The sequence below is a fragment of the Hypanus sabinus genome, chromosome 2, assembly GCF_030144855.1.
Source record: "Hypanus sabinus isolate sHypSab1 chromosome 2, sHypSab1.hap1, whole genome shotgun sequence".
Lineage (NCBI taxonomy): Eukaryota > Metazoa > Chordata > Chondrichthyes > Myliobatiformes > Dasyatidae > Hypanus > Hypanus sabinus.
Genome location: NC_082707.1, coordinates 199444518 through 199465600, shown reverse-complemented (window position 1 = coordinate 199465600; position 21083 = coordinate 199444518). Strand labels below are relative to the sequence as shown.

The following is a 21083-nucleotide window of genomic DNA, read 5'->3' as shown; positions in this document are numbered from 1 at the left end:
ATCTCACTAAAGGGACATTTCACAAAGGAATTTCACTTGATAATAATTTACTTTGGTGGGTGAATTTTTTGTACTGAAGAGGTTAGTTCTGGGGCAAGGGAATATTTTTGTGTGACTGCTAAAATTGGACACAGCATAGATCAAAAGCAAAGAGTAGTTTTCTGTTTTGCTCAGCCTAGAAGAGACTGCTGGTGTAAGAGAGAGGGAAACAAAACTCAGGTCAAACTGAAACAGAGAAATAGACCTACTCTAAAGTAAATAATATCTACATTTTAAAACTGTAATAGATTTTTACCAGGAATTAGATCTTTGATCAAAAAATGACGGATTACAGGTTAAGTTCCTCATATTGATGAGGGCTACTTTGTGTGCTTGAACTAGAATCGGAATCAGGTTTAATATCTTTGACACACATCATGAAATTTGTTCTTTTGCAGCAGCAGTATATTGCAATACATATCAAAAACTAAAAATTACAGTAAAAATATATATAAAATACGTAGTAAGTAGTCATTCATTCATATGTGTTGTGTTGTTTGATGTCATCATCATTATGTATCTTGTAATATGACGTGGGTGATAATGGTTTTGACCATGATTGTCCTTGTCAAATTATTCCACAAAAGTGCTTTGCCATTGCCTTCTTCTGGGCAGTGTCTTTACAAGACAGTTGACCACAGTCATTTTCAATACCCTTCAGAGATTGTCTGCCTGGCGTCAGTGGTTGCATAACCAGGACCTGTGAAGTTCACCAGCTGCTCATACAACCATCCATCATCTGCTCCTGCGGCGTCATGTGACCCTGATCAGGGGGCTAAGCAGGTCCTGCACCTTGCCCAAGGGTGACCTGCAGGCTAGTGGAGGGAAGGAGCACCTTTGGTAGAGACGTATCTCCACCCTGCCGCCCAAATTAAATTAATTAAGTAAGTAAAAAGAGAGAGGAAAAAAAGAAAGGTAGTGTTAATGGGATCATTGTCCATTCAAAAATCTGATGGTGTTGCTGAAGGAGCTTTTTCTAAAACATTGAGTGTGTGTTTTCAGGCTCCTGCACACCCTTTTTGATGGTAGCAATGAGAAGATGGAATTAGGGAACTTTTAAGTCTGTTTATTATATGCTATTGATTGCCAAGTAGAAATGAAATGTAAAATGATCCTTCTTGTCTGCCCTAGATAAAAGACCTTGCAAGCTGTTTTAACTTTGCATAAGGTCTGTTGAACTGGCAAAATGCCTCCAGACGTCTTAGGTTCATGTGTAGATGAGTCCAGTTTGGCCTTGAAGAATCCTGTGAAAAGGATTTGCAGACATGAAGATGACACCTCTGACATCACGATATAAAGACAAGAAAGGATTGTGGCCTCCTCCCCCCCCCCCCACTTTCACCTATCACCTACCACCCCACCCCCCACCTTCTTGCACTAACTTCTCTTTTTTCCCAGTCCTGTTGCAGGGTCTTGGCCCAAAATTTTGACTGTTTACTCCTTTTCATAGATGTTCTCTGGCCCGCTGAGTTCCTCCAGTATTTTATGTATGTTACTTGTATGATATAAAACCAGATTTTGGTCCGCTTTCAGATCCGAGGTAGCCCAGGGTCTGTGCTGTCTTTACGACAGTTATTTAGTTTATAATATTTTCGCTTAGTAATTCATTCAATAGTATTTTCTAGTTAGAATTAGAAGTGTTTAAAGTGTATTCATTGCATGTAAAATATATCGGCATGCGATGACGTCACATCCGGTTTCGCCGCGTCTTGTGGGAAAACACCGGTTTGAAATTAGCGCGAGGGTGGGGGCTTTCCACGAGGCTCACCTGAGCAGAAGCAGTTTTGCAGGCATGAGAAATCACAGTGAGAGCAACGCTGTAAGTTAATAGATAATCGATATATTGAACTAAGATGTTAATGCTGATCCTGTTAGAGGTAACGACGGTAGATAATGTTTATGCTTTCGTTAGTTAAAGAGTCGCGGATAGTTTGCATGGAAGTGTATTTAAAGTAGTCAATGGAGCAGGTAAACTCTCCCTGTATACTGCACCTTAGTGTAATGTAGTTATAGTCACCTTTGCAAGTATTTACACTTGAAATGAGATATTAAGGAAGGAACAAATACTGTATCAATCTTGTATTGTTTTATCAACAGTTTTCACCATATGTTAATGTGAAGAGTGAACAGTAAATGGTTAATCTTACTGCGATCTGGTTCTTATTAACTGTGGTTTATCCGGACGTTAAATTCGGCGTTTCGTTACACCCGAAGGAGAACGTTACAGGGTCCTTTTTCTTGCTCTGGCCAGTCAGGGAGTGTCTTCTGCTCTCTTCAAGGTGCATCACCTCTGATGAGTAGACAGGGGCATCACTGTAGCTTAGTGGCTAGCACAATGCTTTACAGCATCAGCATTTCCTACCACTGCCAGTAAGGAGACTACTTTCTCCCCATGATGTGTGGGTTTCCTCCCACAGTCCAAAGAGTTAGTAGGTTAATTGGTCATTGTAAATGTCCGATGATTAGTCCAGGATTAAATTGGGGGATTGCTTGGAAGAGTGGAAAGGGATATTCCATGCTGTATCTCAAAAAATATAAATACATAAGTAAAAAGCAATTTGCATGAAGAAAAGATGCAGACATTCTTTTTTTTGTTTTGACAACAGTCACAGGAGACAAAGCAAGAAAATGGTGGTGAAAAGCAAAATTAATACTTTTTCATTCAGAGGTTTACTCATTTATTAAGTGTTCTTGTGAGGAGTGGCTGAAAGCAGAGAAGAAATGCGTGAGTAATTTTTGATTTGATGTTTGCGGGTGCATGTGCGAGAACAAAACAGGAGATTGACTGAAAAAGGAGGTTTGATAGATAGTATATAGTTACTCATTGATGACGATTTGTGATTAGAAGCTTGCTGGCAGATCACAGAGTACTGGATGGCCTGCCAAGGTCACAGTGAAGGACAAATTAGGCAATTAGTATGCACATCAGAGCCAGCAAGTTCAAGGGTATTGTTCCAGTGCAATCACATTAGCCAAGCCAATAATGAACACTCTGTGTGACCTTAATCATAGAGCCTCAACCACGGTCGCTGGGGTGGTAGGAAGGGGGAGGGGGATCGTGGATGGGTGGGAAAGCCTTTTAAACAGGATTGCAATTTACTTCTTTCAAGTGTCCAAGTCGTAAATTCCTCTTGACTCCTTCACTGTCCGTGTCTGCCTTAATGAGATCAGATTTGATCAGTGCAGTGATGTGTTCAGAGTGCAATTACACAACAGCGCGTGTGTAGTAATAGAATTTGTGTCTGATGCATGCATAAATCTAACATCATTCTGGACATTTTCATATGCATAATGTCATTCCATTTCTTTCAGGTAGGGATTTTCTTGCAGAAAATGAAGATTTTTTTCCCATGGCATTCAATTCTTTTTTTTCCGCTGCAGTTGCATGATTTTGTTCCAAGAATGTGCTTAGTAGGAGAATCTTGGGGCACGACTGACAGTTTCTTTCCAAGAGCGACTTCTGACACATTTATCATTTCTCATCCTCAGGGCTTTGTTATGTAAATGTGGCTGAAATTCGACTCTCCAAAAGTGCCTTTATTTTCGTTATTTTGCTGCAGGGGTTTCTCCTTTAGATAAAAAGGGGAGAGAAAGGGTGTCAGGGCAGTTAATGGAGATGGTGGTGGTAGTGGGTGCGGGGAGGGGGTGGGTGGGTGGAGTTACTCATGACAAAGCCCACTCATGACCAGAGAAAAGCCACACACATTACTGGCCATTTTCTACAGAACTTCAAAGTAAATTTAGTATCAAAGTACATATATATTTATTTTCTTGTGGGCATACACAGCAAATCTAAGAAACACAATAGAATCAATGAAAGACTGCACCCAACAGGATGGACAAACAACCAAAGTGCAAAAGACAATAAACTGCAAAAACAAAATAAATAATAAATATAATCAAAATCAGAAGCAAGCATAAAACACAGGACAGTACCTTAACAGACAACACAACAGCAACCAACAATTTACCAGACAATATACAAACAGCCATGAGCAATCGACAATTACCAGATCAGGCACATACGCAAGCATCAATAATCAAACTTAAATAAAAGTGAGAATATGACCAGACTCAATAATTACCAACAGAATAAAGAGAGCATGAAAGACCATTTAATGGATGTTGTGCAGGGACAGTTCGGGTATTAAACCTGAGTGTGTTTTGTTGAGAAGCTGGATAGCTGGATGAAAGAAGGTTTGTAGAAGGCACACTCCTGGTGGTGATGGACCTGTAGCAGCTCCCTGAAGGCAATTTGGTGAACAGGTAACTGGTAGGGTACGTGGAATCAGCAATAATATTTCCAGCTCTTTTCTTCGCTCTGGTGATGAATAGGTCTTCTAATTATGGTAGCTGACAGCCAACGATCTTCTCCACTAAGTGGACCACTCACTTTAATTTGCACTTGGAGAGGTTGGAGGCAGCGCAAAACAAAATAGTGGTTAGAGGTGATCACAACACTCTCAATATTCTCTCAACACTCTTAATAATAATAATAATAAAAAAAATAATAAACAAATAAATAAATAAGCGATAAATATTGAGAACATGAGATGAAGAGTCCTTGAAAGTGAGTCCATAGGTTGTGGGAACAGTTCAGTGATGGGGCAATTGAAGTTGAGTGAAGTTATCCCCTTTGGTTCAAGAGCCTGATTGTTGAGGGGTAGTAATAACTGTTTCTTAAAATAGTGGTGTGGGACCTGAGGCTCCTGTACCTTCATCAATATCACTTGCAGACGATGGTTGATTTGTGACAGAGTGTGACTGACTGAAATTGAGGATAAAGTACACTTAGTGCCCACTTCCTTAGGTACATCTGTACAGCTACTTGATAATCGAAATATCTAATCAGAAATATCTAATGTGGCAGCAACTCAATACATAAAAGCATGCAGAGGTGGTCAAGAGATTCAGAACAACCATCAGAATGGGGAAGAAATGTGATCTTAGGTGACTTTGACCTTGGAATGATTGTTGGTGCCCAATGGGCTGGTTTGACTATCTCAGTATCTCTTGACCTCCTGGAATTTTCAAACAAAACAGTCTTTAGAGTTTAAAGAAAATGGTGCAGGAAACAAAAAACATCCAGTGCGTGGCAGTTCTGTGGGCAAAAATGCCTTGTTAATGAGAAAGATCAGAGGAGAATGGCTAGACTGGGTCAAACTGACAGGAAGGTGACAGTTAGTCAATAGCCACGTTTTACAACAGAGGTGTGCAGAAGAGCATCTCTGAATGTACAACATAATGAACATTGAGGTGGATGGGCTATACAGCTGCAGAAGACATACACTCAGTGACCAGTTCATTAGGTACGGGTGTTACCCACAGGTGTCTTCATTTTAGTTATTTTACTAGAATAAGTGTACAGTATTTTAAACTGGGTATAATGCCAACTTCCTATCAGAAATAGAAAAAAAATGCCATTATGTATGGCTTGCAGGATCTCTTAAAATTATCTACAATGACTTATAGAAGTCTTCTCCTTCTTGGGCTCTTCGCTGTCAGTGGAAAACAGGCCATTGATGATCTCCCATCTCCATCGTGCAAAGTCGATGGCCTGGTTGGAGTTCATCAATGTTTCTGTAATCCATTGTTTATCCACTGTTCTGTGAATTGGCCTATACAGCTTCACCAGAACCCTGTTGGCCAGCCTCATCCATTTCCATCTCTCACGATGGGGACACAGGAATATAATCACGCTTATGGAAAATCAGACTGCCAATTTGCGCAGAGCAAGACAAATGAGTATTTATTTATTTAGTTAATGATACAATGCTGAACAGGCCCTTCCAGACCCATGAGATGCACCACCCAGCAACCTATTTATTTAACCCTTGCCAAATCACAGGACAATTTGAAATGACTAATTAACTTATCAGCATCTCTTTGCACTGTGGGAGGAAACAGGAGCACCGGTGGTAAACTCATGCATTCCATAGGGAGACCATAAGACCGAAAAATATAGGAGCAGAAGTAAGCCATTCAGCTTCCCTCTCAGCCCCAATCTCCTGCCTTCTCCCTGTGTCCCTTAATGCCCAGACCGATTGAGAATCTATCAACCCCTGGCTAAAATATACCTAATGATCTGGACTCTACAGCCACCTGTGGCAATGAATTCCACAGATTCACCACTCTCTGGTTACAGAAATTCCTCCTCATCTCCATTCTAAATGGACGTCACTCTATTCTGACGTGGTGTCCTCTGGTCTTAGACTTCTCCACTATAGGAAGCAAAGTCTCGGCATCCACTCTGCCTGGGCCTTTCAACATTCAGTAGGTTTCAATGGGATTCCTCCTCATTCTTCAAAGTGAGGATGCACAGACTCCCCGTAGATGACATTAGAATTGAACTCCCATCTTCAACACCCCAACCTGAAATAACTCGGCAAACGTTAACAGACAGATACTTATTGTCCAGGCCATATAGAAAGCAACAGTTGGCAAATTGTCTGATAATCATGTGACTGAATAATTTGATTCAGTTCATACAAAACTTACTTACCACAAGTGAATGTCAGTGCCAGGCATTTAACCAGCTCCACTGATAATATAAGGCCTGTTAAATTAGTGAATAATTTGTAAAGAGCTTAGATTATTAACAATAAAGCACCTTCATGATATTAGCATCACATAATTAATTTGTGCTTCCTGCATGCTTGTTATATGCTAGTTTGCTACTTAGCAAACTACATGGTGATTAGAGTCACATATTTTCTGCACCCTACAGCATTTTATTGACATGGTTTCATCATTCTAGTTACAGTACGTGCAGAAGTCTCAGCACATATATATAGCTAGCGTACCTAAGACGTTTACACAGCACTGTATTTGTCAACGTGGAGCAGAGAGTGAGTTTGTAAATCTGGTGGGAGCAAAGGATGTTGGGAATGGCAAGACTGGAATGCCGCAGGAGGAGTGTGAGCTACATGCCAGAATGATGAGGGTCGAGCGCCACGGGAGAGGTGTGCGCCATGAGTGACAGAGAAGGAGTGCCAGCAGTGGTGGTGGTGGGGGGGGGGGGGGGGGTTGGTGCAGATGCAGACACCAGACAATGTCATTTGATTCCAAGCAATTGGTTTATTGATCATTACAGAATGTATCTCTGGTACTGCCCACTCCCTCTACTCTGCCTTCTGCTTTCCTTAATCCTGATTCTCCGCTCCCTGCCCCTTCCCATTCTCACACCACAATAGAGTCCCATATCAGAATCAGCTTTATTATCTCTCACATGTGTGATGAGGTTTTTTTTTCTGGCAACAGAACAGTCAATGCATGAAATTACTACAGTACAGTGCAAAAATCTTAGGTCCCTAGCTATATATAGATATTGTAGCGGTGTGCTACACGCAGCGCTAAAATTACGACACGGAGTCGGTAACTGCAGTCGAAGGAAAAAAACTTTATTCGAAAACTTCAGCCTCACTTTTAAGCCTCTGTCAACCGGCCCCCCATGGCGAAGAGGCTCCAAAGCTCTGTGCTCGCAAACCCCCGTAGGCTATCTAATTGTGAGTCGGTTCGGATACGCTAGGAAATGAGTCGCCACAATATACACTTAAGACTTTTACACAGTAGTGTAACTTTTTGAAAATTGTATTTTCTTTTTAAATATCCTATTCTGTGCATGTACCAATTGTTACAGGACTATAAGACCATGAGACATTTGGATAGCTTTATATAAATATAAAGCTTTATATAGGATTAACAATTTGGCATAATTAGGAAAGGTTAAGAGGGAAATGGGAACACAGGTAAATAGGATGAGTTTAGTGGGCACCATGGTTTGCAATGACAAGTTGGGACAGATGACCCATTTTTGTGCTGTACCTGTCACGCCTCCAATTCTGTTCAGCTCACCTGATCTACAGTGGGAGAACACACATCATTTACGTGTGGTGGAAAATTAACAAAACCAAAGACGATACAAATATTAAAAAAGCAAGAAAATGTTAGAAACGGTCAACATTTGGGGCAATAATAGAACAAGAATCGGAATTAATATCAAAGTCAAATCAAGCACAGTCTCACAGCTAGTAGATCTCACTTACTGCCCATTACAAAGCTGCCGTTTAGGGCAGCAATGAAGGTCCTCCATCTCTGGTAGCTTCCTCTTGCTTTTCACTACTGTCAGTCATGTAAGTCCTGGGTGGAGACTCAGGAATACCGTCACACTCAGATATAGACAGATTCTTCATTTCTGTATCTCTAACAATTTTGTTTCACCAGTTAGGGTTGTTGGCCCTGAGCTGAGCTCCCAAACCTGGAGGACCCGTGAACCACTCTTAGTCTAGCCTCTACCCTTTGACCTGTTTGGGGTGGGTGATTCTACCAAGAGCCAAACCGTAAAGCCCTGACTCCAGCCAACATAGCTCTCTGGGTCATTGAGAATATAAGCCTCCAAAGCATAGCTCCTCTTGGGGGCAGTAGTAGATTTGGTGTATCATATCTCCAGTGACCTGTATTCTGACCTCTGATGCCGTTTGGAGTTTGCAAATTCTGCCTTTCAGTCTACTATAAGTACTCTGGTTCCCTCCAACATCCTAACTGGGGTTGAGGAGGAGGGAAAAAAAGGATCAGTTACGATTGAATGGCGGAGCAGACTCGATGGGCCAGATAGCCTAATTCTGCTCCTATATCTTATGGTCTTATGGTCCTCAGGACCTGCTGGTTGTAGCTTAATCCATTTGTTTGTTATGTGCATATAAAGTGGGCGACCATGACCATGATTGTTGTCAGCAAATTTTTCCACAGAAGTGGTTCGCCATTGCCTTCTTCTGGGCTGTGTCTTTACAAGATGGCTGACACCAGCCATTATCAATAATTTTCTGAGATTGCCTGTCTGGCATCAGTGGTTGTATAACCAGGATTTATGATAATGCATGAGCTGTTAATGCATGGCTTCACCACTCTGATTGGAGGTGGGGGGGGGCGGTTGGATGTGGGGATGTGCTAAACAGGTGCTACACCTTGTCCAAGTGTGACCTGCAGACTAGCCTTACACCTCCTTTCTCCACCCCGCCATAATGTAGCGTCATTGACCACTTTAAAATGTTTAGTGTGTAGGTGAGTTTTAGAATCTATCGTCGGAGGCGGGGAGAGGTGGGCGAAAATTGATGGGAATGTGAACAAAACAGTTATTTATTTCATGATATAGTGCAGAACAGAATCAGAATCAGATTCAGGTTTCAAGTTTATTATCACCTGCATGTGACGTGAAATTTGTTAACTTAGCAGTAGCAGTTCAATGCAATACATAATCTAGCAATGAAAAAAAATACAAATAATAGTAGTAATAAATAAGAAAGAAAACCAATTACGTATATTGAATAGATTAAAAAATTTTGTGAAAACAGAAAAACTGTGTATTAAATAAAAGCAAGGTAGTGTCCAAAGATTCAATGTCCATTTAGGAATTGGATGGCAGAGGGGAAGAAGCTGTTCCTGAATCGTTGAGTGTCTGTCTTCAGGCTTCTGTACCTACTTCCTGATGGTAACAGTGAGAAAAAGGCATGTCCTGGGTGCTGGAGGTCCTTAATAATGGACACTGTCTTTCTGAGACACCGCTCCTTGAAGATGTCCTGGGTACTTTGTGGTTAGTACCCAAGATGGAGCTGACTAGATTTACAACATTCTGCAGCTTTGTTCGGTCCTGTGCAGTAGCCCCTCCACACCAGACAGTGATGCAGCCTGTCAGAATGCTCCCCATGGTACAACTATAGAAGTTTTTGAGTGTATTTGTTGATATGCCAAATCCCTTCAAACTCCTAATAAAGTACAGCTGCTGTCTTGCCTTCTTTATAGCTACATCAATATGTTGGAACCAGGTTAGATCCTCAGAGATCTTGACATCCAGGAACTTGAAGCTGCTCACTCTCTCCACTTCTGATCCCACTATGAGGATCGGTATGTCGTACCCTTCCTGAAGTCCACAATCAGATCTTTCATCTCACTGATGTTGAGTACCAGGTTGTTGCTGCAGCACCACTCCACTAGTTGGCATATTTCACTCCTGTTGGCACAGGTTTTCAGAGCCTTACCAGGTACTCCATTGGGACCTTCTGCCTTGCGAGGGTTCACTCTCTTTAAAGTCAGCGTAACATTGGCCTCTGAGACAGAGATCACAGGGTCATCAGGTGCAGCAGGGATCCTCTTAGCTGTGGGTATATTCTCTCTTTAAAGCGTGCATAGTTGAGTTCATCTGGTAGTGAAGCTTCTCTGCTATGTTGAACTGCTATGTTGCTTTGTCGGAAGTAACGTCTTGCAGATCCTGCTAGAGTTGTTATGCATCCGAAGTTGCCTCCAACTTCGTTCGAAATTGTCTCTTCGCCCTTGAAATAGCTCTCCACGAATCATACCTAGTTTTCTGGTTCAGGCCTGGGTTGCCAGACTTGAATGCCACAGATCTAGCCTTCTGCAGATGACGTACCTCTTGGTTCATCCACGGCTTTCGATTTGGCAATGCACAGTAAGTCTTTGTGGGCACACACTGATCCACAGATTTTAATGAAGTCGGTTACAACTGCAGCATACTCATCCAGGTTCGAAGATGAATCCCTGAATCCAGTCCACTGAGCCGCACTGCCAAGCAACCCACCAAGTTTAGGGTTCAGATTAATGGAAGTGGCTGCTTTATGCTCAGTTCAGAGTCAATAGATTGAAGAGCCTACGTTTGTGTTGCATCATCAGAGGCGGTAAGATAAGTGAGCTTTAAATTGCAAAGTGGTTGAGGGAGGAATGGCTGATGGAGATGGATAATTAAAGAAGCAATCCCCTTGGAATGTCAAAAGTGCAGAGAAGGATAACTGTGTGTAACGATGGAAACCCATTAAAGGTGATAGAAATTGTAAAGGATGAGTTGTTGGATGCAGAGGCTGCAGGGGTGGACAGTGGGGACTGTGGGGATCTCTACCTCTCCTGTGTCGGGGAGGAGAGTGAGTGAAAGCTGCTGGAAATATCTGAGATGCGATCAGGCGCTCAGTCAACTATGACAAAGGAGAAGTCCTCAGTATCTGTGAATCAAATGGTGATGTAAATAAATGTATCATCAGAAAAACCCTCACTCCATTTGAAATATTTTCTTCATCTGATCTAACACTCCAGGACCTTCCCTGCAATTTTAAACTAACCTTTGTCTTGATGAAGGGTCTTGGCCCGAAACATCGACTGTCTATACCATTCCATAAAAGCTGCCTGATCTGCTGATTAAGACCATAAGGCCATAAGATGTAGGAGCAGTATTAGGTCATTCAGCCTATCGAGTCGGCTCTGCCATTCTATCTTGGCTGATTTATTATCCCTCTCAACCTCATTCTCTTGCCATCTTCTCGTAACCTTTGATGCCCTGACTAATCAAAAATCTATCAGCCTCTGCATTAAATATACCCAATTACTTGGTCTCCTCAGCTGCATCATTTTGTGTCTGGATTTCCGGCAGCTGTAGAATCTCTTGTGTTTAAAACTCACTTGGTGCTTTTCACTTGCCCAGTTCTGAAGAAAGGTCTTCAGACTAAAATATATACTCTGTTTTCTCTTTCCATAGTTGCTGCCTGACCTGCTGAGCCGAAGTACATTTATTTTCAAAGTATGTGCACATTATAGGAACTTGAGTTTTGCCTCCTAACAGGCAGCCACAAAACAAAGAAACCCAGAAGAACCCATATAATAAAAAAGAAGACTTGTCAAACACCTAAATGAGCATACAGGGAAAAAAACAAATCATGCAAACAATAAATGCAAGCAAAACGGCATTCTGAACTGAAGTCCAGAGAGAATGCGGCCCCAGACGTTTAGTTCACTGCAGAGCACCAAGCTGAACCAGCCCATCCCTCACCATGAGCCCTGACACCCTGACCTTTCCAATTTGGCCCAATACTTGAACCTCGGGTCATCCTTCTCTTGGTGACGGGCCCACTGGCTCGTCTTGCCTTGGCTCTTCCACATCGAATTGCCTTCAATTCCAAGGGGCAGTTACAGACTGCTGCTTGCAATGATCGCTTTCCAGAAAAAAGAGTGATTACCAAAGTATTTAGTTGTTTTCCTTGTTTCATTGGCCACCAGCCAGAAGTCGCTGAAATTCACCAGCGCCATCTTAAACCAGAAGCCTTTCTGGCATTTCCTGTTTTTATTTCAAAGTTCATTCCTCTCAGCCAGCCTGAGCTTGGAAAAGTTTTTGAGGAGGTGCCATGGCTGATATTTGGGAAAGGTTGTCTCTGCTACCTCATCGAATTGCTCCAGGCTTAGAGAAAAAATAAATGACATTTGCAATGGGTACCAAAGAGAAGACAGCTCTCCAACAGTACTCAGAAGGGAGGAGTGAAGACAACAGTTAACGGCAGAGATATGCAGAAATGTCCACAATAGAATGGGGAGGCCCTGTAGACTAGCGGATAGTGCGTCACGTTACAGCACCAGCAACTGGGCTTCATTTCCTACTGCTGTCTGCATTCTCCCTGTAACTGCATGGGTTTTCTCCAGGTTGTCCAGTTTCCTCAAACATTCCAAAGACATACCGGTTAATAGGTTTATTGGTCACATGGGTACAGTTGGATGGGGTGGACTCCTTGTGCCAGAAGGACCTGTTACTGTGCTCTGTCTCTAAATTAACATCCAAGAGGACCACATCCCTGTTGTTGGGTTCGGAGACTTGCTTGCCTCAATGATCTGAAGAGCTATGTTAGCTGGAGTTAGGGCTTTTTGCTTTGGCTGTTGGTAGGGTCAACCTTGCCAAACAGGCCAAAGATTAGTGTCAGGCTAAGAGTTGTCCACCTGTCCTCCAGGTTTGGAGGTTCAGTTCAGGGCTAACGACCCTGACTGGTAAAACAAATCTGTTACAGAAACAGCAAATCCTTCTACATCTGAACATGGCCAGAGATGTAGAACCTTCGTTACTACCCTAAACACCAGTGGGGTAATGGACAGTAAGTAGTCTTTAAGTGAATTTAATGTATATGTGAGGCTTTCAGAAAGGAAGAAAGAAAAGCGACAGAGAAACAGAATTTGCTGTCTAAGTGCACAGGCTGTGCATTAAATGAAGTTAGAAATCTGTCTTTGTATGAGTGCATAATTTTGCTCTGCATACTTTCTGGAAGCTTAGCTGAAGCAGGATGGTGATTATGGTAACGCACAACTGTGCAGCAACCCGAAAGCTGTGCCAGTGAAAATGGGAATGACATATGTGGAGGCTGTCATGCACGGAGGCAAAGAACGATGCCAATCAAAGTGAGTATAGTCAACCTAAATTAATCCACTAACTGCTGCTCCTCCTACCTTTTCTCCAGAGTCCAGAGAAAACAATTTGATGTGACAGCCACAGTGTTGTCAATCAGTAATTACAGCCTCTCCTTTTGTGGTCTGGTGTGGGACTTCCCACTGGTCTGCTCTACCCTTAGTCCACTTTTGCACCATTTGGAACGTAGACTGAAAGGTAAGGACATAAATGGGTGCCTTGGTAGCATAGCAGCTAGTATGACTTTTTTACAGCTTGGGGTGGTGTCCTGGGGTTTGGAGTTTAATTCCAGCACCGTCTGTAAGGAGTTTGTACGTTCTCCCTGTGAACTGAGTGGGTTTCCTCCGGGTAGTTTGGCTTCTTCCCACAATCCAAAGACGTACCTGGTAATAGATTAATTGGTCATTATAAATTGTCCTGTGATTAGGCTAGGGTTAAATAGGTGGGTTGCTGGATAGCATGACTTGTTGGGCTGGAAGGGCATGTTCCATGATTATCTGTAAAATAAAAAATATATATAAATCTGGACTTGTGACTTTAATTGGTGCTCAACAAGCCTTAACAATACAAAATACCACTAATGCCAGATCTGTACATCAATATGCATAAACTGAAGGGAATTTTCGGAACACAGAAAATTGTACTAATGCTAACACGCTAAATTATACCCGTTGCTGAATACTTAATGCATATGTGAGCACTTCTGTAGGGTAATTCCCCCTCTCAGAAAGAGGAAGACAGTCACAATTATAGAATGGCAGACAACTAAAGTGACAGTTACAGAAGGAGAGAGACACAACAATTATTTCTACTTTTTGTCTGTGGCCAATGTCATGGGAGATCAACTGATTAAACCGAGCTGACACGTCCCACTGATTGTCACTTTTCAGCCAGGAGTTTTGAGAACTCGAGTCTCCAGTTTCAGTAGGAATAAATATTCCAGAGAAAATTCACAATTAAGAGGTGTTGTTGGATGTGTTTAAAAGTTTCAGAGAAGCTAATAATTTTTTGAAGTGTCTTATTTTGGCCTATCACACTAACCTGTCCTAATTAACTCAAAGCTTCAACAGCTGCTGGACAAGATCTTTGCTATTCTTGTTATTAGCCATACATTTAAAACAGGGTAGTGGTCTAAAATTAGTTTTCAGGGTATGAATAAACATATGAATAGCCTGTTTTATTGGTCTTGTATATTTACTTTATGCACTTTGATAATGTGTTTTCCCTTAAAGGGGTAACAATTCATATAACATTGGGCTAAGGATTGCCACATAAAGCATCATCTTCATATATTGATCAACTTATTACTTGCTCTTTTGGGGAGGAAAACAAAAGTGAGCAGGGTATCCAATGTGTGGATGATTTGGATGCTCGGATGGACGGATCGAAAACGCAGGGTGTTGGGACTAGAGGTGATGGTCAGGCTGGATGGATTGATGAACGTGTGGTGAACTGAGGCTGAGGCTGTTCCCTCTGCTCTGCACTTCATGTCTATGGACTCACTTTCATTCAGAACGACGATACGTGCTTTTATTGTTTGCATGATTTGTTGTTTTTCTCTCTGTGCATTGGGTGTTTGTTGGTCTTTTTAAAAATGGGTTCTCTTTGGGTTTCTTTTGTGGATGCCTATAAGGAGACAAATCTCAAGGTTGTACAATGTATACATACTTCGATGATAAATGTACTTTGAACTTCTGAAGTTTGGAATCATGAAAAGGAATTCTAGAATGATAAGCTGCAGAAAAAGACAATGTAACATGCTGGAGGCCTGTTCCCAGTGTTTGGTGGCGAGATAGGCAATGAAGCAACGAGGTAGCAGCACAGCCTCAGTTGTAGCAAAGACAGACTAGGCCTCAAGCCATGGGCTTGCCTGCTACTGCAGTCCAGGTGAGATGAAGCAGGAAGCAGTGAGGCACACAGTCCGGGTTAGGTTGGGTGTTGTCCTTTCCCATCAGTGTTGCCCTCTAGTGTTCAATCGAAGGAATAACAAGCTGGATTGCCAGGAGCTGTACCATCAATTTGCATGCCCTCAGGGATTTGGACTGTATATGTGTTTTCTTGTGTAATGATGTGTGTGTATGCTTTTTTTTCTCTCTCGTTATTTTGAATGTACAAACTGTTATGCACCTTGGCCAAGGTGAGACGCTGTCTCATTCAACTATATCCATGTATGGTTTGAATGATAATTAACCTTGATTTCACATGATTTGATTTAGCCTATTATTCCTATGCTGAGTCTTTGTCACTAAATCTCAATCCCTATAGTTTTGCCCATAAGCATGCTGCTTAATTCCCGACAAGTTTAAAATTCCATTTCAAAACTTATTGGTAAAATCGCTATTCACCACAGATTGTAACACCTTGTAGAGAACGGATATATGGTTAGCTATTTCAAAAGCAAGATAACATTTAAGTAGAGGTCAATTAGTTGACAGATCCAAACACATTTTAGTGGTCCAAAAGGCTATATATATATAAATTGTGCCAGTTTAAATCACAAATGTTGAATACATTATGAGAATCAATGCATATAGAGATGGAGCAGAGGTAAAAGACCATTTTAGGAACAGTTTCTTCCCTTCCACTATCAGATTTATGAATGGACACAACCTCACTCTCTTTGCTAATCTTTGTGCACTACTTATATACAGTATATAATCAACAGGAATCTTTATGTATACACACACAATGGATTCCAGTTAACTGGAACATACTGAGGCCACTATATCACTGCATTTTGGCCTCAATTAGCTGGAATGTCAAGGAAATAGTTAAAAAAGTACAAAGAAGACAAAATGGGTAACAAGCTATACATTTAAGTGAAGTACAGAACAAATTAGCGCTCTTGCCAGAACTATGTGTATTCATTCTTAATATTTATTGATGGAGCATTTCATCCATGTCATGTCCTCTTACCTGTAAAAGAACAAAACCAGTACAGACACCTAGTGCAAATAATGGACTGCTTTCCCACAATGTGATCAATGATTGCATCCTCCAAATCCTCATTTTCATTGTAACATTCAAGAGGATTGTTGATGCCTTCAAATTCTTCATAGCTCATACCTTGTTGAAGTAGTGAGGTAGTTTCATCCTCACTCCTGGCTGTTTCTGGCCTCTCAAGTGAGTGCTTGAAAGTGCAGTTGTCAAAACAGTTCGGAATGATCTTGCTGATTATTTCTCACCAACGATCAGTGACAAAACGTGCTGCTCTTTGAACAGAAGCTATCGAAGCTATGCTACTGAAGCTATTTGAAAACGGTTCACTCGAAGCGCGGTGTTGTATCTAACAGCCACGGAAATGCAGGCCACTGATGTTAGTTGGAAAGTGGCAACAGGGACCTGTCCCAATTAAGCAGCATAGTGTCCCAAATAAACAAAAGGAATCGTGCCATTATCTTGCAACAACACACACAAAATGCTGGTGGAACACAGCAGGCTAGGCAGCAACTATAGGGAGAAGCAATGTCGACGTTTCGGGCCGAGACCCTTCTGACTTTGTGTTCTACCAGCATTTTGTGTGTATTGTTGTTTGAATTTCCAGCATCTGCAGATTTCCTCGTGTGTGCCATTTTCTTGATTAGTTTTTTGATTCTTTTAATGTTGCTCCAAGTAAGTGGTTGCACCACTTTATACAGTGTGTGTATATGTATATATATATATGTACTATATTTATAATCGCGAGGGGGAGAGAGAGAGAGCGAGAGAGAGAGAGAGAGCCTGTCTGTGATACTGAAGTGATGGGTTATGTTCAGCAGTTTGATGGAGTCTGGATCAAGTCTCTTAGGGGGGGTTTTGCTGACAGAAGTGGGATGGCTTAATGCTTTTGCTGCTGCTTCTGCAAAGGGTGGGGGAAGGGAGAGTTTCAGGGTTTCAGTGTTCTGTCATTCACTCGATGGATTCTCTTGTTTCATGGATGTCTGTGAAGAGCACAGATTTCAGGTTGTATACTGTATGAATTCTCTGTTATTAAAGGAACCTAAATCTAAACCTCTGTGTTACTGTATGTATTGCATTGAAATAGCAAATTTCAAATTTCACGACGTATGTCAGTGATTCTGAGTGATAGAGCAAGCACGAGAGGCTGAATGTGCATCTTCTGCTTCTCATATTTATGCTTTTAGAATCACAGAATGGTTACAGCCTGAAAGAAGGATTTTTGACTGACTGAGCCCATATGTGATTTACACATGTTCCCTAGAACTTGAAACCTCTGTTAATGGGCAGAGTTTCTCTGAAACCACCCTCATGAGTTTAAATACTTATCAGATCTCTTCAGAATTTTTTGTTGTGAGGAAGACAGCCTCAGCTTCTCAAGTCTCTCCATGTAATCCAAAGTCATGCATCTCTGGAATAATTTTGATAAATAGGTTCTGCATCTTTTCTAAATGTTCTTACATTGTTGCACCTAATATTTAACATGGTTCCATTCACATTTCATTTTCTTTCCAAGACAGTTTACTCAAGAGCTCTTTGTTGTGTTGCAGATTGCCATAGAAGCACAGTGGTGATGTCACACTGCACACTCACAGGACTGGACCCAAGGGAGGAGGAACAGCAGTCTCTCTGTGTCACCAGCTCAACCCAGGAGCAGAGGATAGCACAGTAGGCTCCGGCAATGACTTGACCCAGGAGCGGAGGAACTCCCCATGAAGAGGTGGAATCAAGAGTTTAGGCACAGGAATACAAACAAAGCATTGGAAGACTGATTGAGAACCATCACGAGACAAATCATTCTCCATAAACAAAGTAGGACACCACCTACAGAGCAGAAGAGTTCCCTTTAAATAATCATAGAACGCATGAAGCGTGTGCCAGTCACAATTAACTCAGTAAGTTTAAACAGAAAGCAACTGGTCTTAATGGGTCAAGCAATTAGTAAACATGGATTGAGAAATCCAGAAGCCCGAGCTCTGTGGCTGGCCACGGAGGCTTGCAAGGCTCATGACGAGTGACAGGGTAGAAATTCATTTTGATTTCTAGCACTGAATAGCAAAAGGGTTAAAGGTGATCAGGAGCTGGTGGGGAGAGAGTAGATGTTGCAATCGGACCAGCCATGATTGTACTGAGGGCTCAAAAGGTCAAGTAGCTGCCTACTGCTCCCTCTTCCTGTTTGTTTTGGATGCCATTATACTTCCGTCAGGGTATTCAGTTCCATTGATGTAAAATGGAACTAAATATTGAAAGGGACGTACAACTGGTAGCTGATGTGATTATTCCTGTCTAGAATTGGCCACCAAAACCAGATGAAGGTTTAATGTGTGGATTGAATGGAGTTTGATTACGGAAAAGGGAAAGCTTTATATTCCCTACTAAAATCAGGGGACTACCGGGCAGCATAGCTTGAGGGGTGGGATGGTAGCATAGTGCTTAGCACAGCACTTTACAGTACATGTGACCCCGGTTCAATTTCTGACCCTGCCGCTAAGAAGTCTGTATGTTCTCCCCATGATTGTGTGGATTCCTTCGGGTACTCCGGTTTCCTCCCACAGTCCAAAGACATACCAGATGGTAGGATAATTGATCATTGTACATTTTCCTGTGATTAGGCTAGGGTTAAATCAGGGGATTGCTGGGCTGCATGGCCTGAAGGCTGGGAGGGCCTCTTCCATGCTGTACCCCAATCGATCAATTAATCAATCAATCAATCAATCCATAAATAAATAAATAAATAAATAAATAAATAAATAAAACGACGGTGATGATAAGCATACCTGTGTTCCTCAGAGTCCAGCATGATGGAGAGCTGAGTGTTATTTTGTCTTTGTCTCTGCATATGCATTACTTCCCAACCAAAGAGAACTGATGAGATAGGTAACAAAATGTAGTTCAGCTATCATTACAGCCCTTCCTCCAAAGTGACAGGTTACAGTATTAGGACATAAAGAAAGAAATCAGACAGCAGAGGATCTAAGAAACATGAATAAACTTTTCAGCCTCTCAAGCCTGCTCTGCATTCAAATACATCGTGACTAATCTGTGTGTGAACTTCATTTAACCGCTTCTGTTGTGCAACTCTTAATAACCTCACTGAACAAAATTATATCAATGTCAGTATTAAAATTTTCAGTTGACCTAGTCTTTAACAGTAGAGAGTTACTGATTCCTACCACACTATTAAATTTAAAAATGGAATTATAACTTTAACAGCCTTTTGTTGAATTCAGTGATTACTGCAAGGTTTTGTGTCATATCTGAACTGTACAAAAGTGGGGTGGCATGATAGTGTAGTAGTGAGCACAGTGTTTTACAGTACAGGTGATTGGGGTTCAATTTCCACCGCTGCCTGTAATGCATGTTCTTTCTGTAACCACATCTTCCCACAGTCCAAAGATGTACCAGGTACCATTTGGTAGGTTAATTGGCCATTGTAAATTATCCTTTGATTAGGCTAGGGTTATATGGGGGGTTGCTGGGTGGTGAGGCTTGAAGGGTTGGAAGGACCTGCACTGTATCTCAGTAAATAAAACATTAAAAAAGATATCTTTCATAGATTGGATGCTTGATCAAGGATCTTTCATAAAGGATTCAAATCTACTTCTTTTTCAATTTTTGTACAATAACTGTTTTGGAAAGTATTTTGTTTCCATCCCTCTTTCTGCCTGTAAATTAAAACAGCTTTGAAGAAAAGTCAACAGAGTGTTCTCCTTCTTGCTTCACAGATGCTGCCTGACCTGCTGAGTATTCCCAATGTTTACTTTATTGTCATGGAAAATGGATTTTATAATGATGTTGGGAGGAGCCACATATCTATGTTCTGTCTGTATTGTATTTTGTGTTGTGAGTTCATTCTGATTAATTTGTCATATGGGTTCATGCGAATGAGGATAGTTAAACATTCATGCTTTGTCTAAATTCAGATTAATCTGGTTAGTGGCCCATGGGTGATTTTTTTTTTTGTTGACCACTAACGCTGACACCACTGCTACATTGATATTATATCACTTAGTATCATTATATCACTAGTTTTGGTTTTGTTAGATTATTTGTCTTTGTTGGTTTCTTAATAAAGCATCGAACATACTCTTTGAACCTTGGAAGTTTGTTACTGTGGATAATGTGTCATACAGTGTCAAACCTAGTGCTTAGTCTCTGAACAGTTTTGGTTTATATAGAAACATAGAAAACCTACAGCACAATACAGGCACCTCAGCCCACAAAGCTGTGCCGAACATGTCTTTACCTTAGAAGTTACTTGGGGATACCCAGAGCCCTCTATTTTTCTAAGCTCCCTGTACCTATCCAGGAGTCTTTTAAAAAACCCTATTGTATTTTTCATCAACCCTAATGTTTGTGTTCAAGTAGCTGCTATGATAAATTCTATTACCAATGTAGAATATTTTCATAAATTAATCAAGTCAAGTCAAGTCACTTTTATTGTCATTTCGACCATAACTGCTGGTACAGTACATGGTAAAAATTAGACAACGTTTTTCAGGACCATGGTGTTACGTGACACAGCACAAAAACTAGACTGAACTACATAATAAAAAAACAACACAGAGAAAGATACACTAGACTACAGACCTACCCAGGACTGCATAAAGTGCACAAAAACAGTGCAGGCATTACAATAAATAATAAACAGGACAATAGGGCAAGGTGTCAGTCCAGAGTATTGAAGAGTCTGACAGCTTTGGGGAAGAAATTGTTACATAGTCTGGTCGTGAGAGCCCAAATGCTTTGGAGCCTTTCCCCAGATGGCAGGAGGGAGAAGAGTTTGTATAAGGGGTGCATGGGGTCTTTCATAATGCTGTTTCCTTTGCGGATGCAACATGCAGTGTAAATGTCAGTTATGGCGGGAAAAGAGACCCTGATGAAC

The 21083-nt window shown here is 41.4% G+C and overlaps 1 long non-coding RNA gene across 1 annotated transcript; it reads left to right on the top strand.

The window, feature by feature from the left end:
* Positions 1–1685: 1685 nt before the first annotated feature.
* On the top strand, positions 1686–20284 carry LOC132405779 (uncharacterized). The gene is made up of 2 exons (XR_009515963.1): positions 1686–1858; positions 17749–20284. It is a non-coding gene; the product is annotated as an uncharacterized LOC132405779 (long non-coding RNA).
* Positions 20285–21083: the final 799 nt, after the last annotated feature.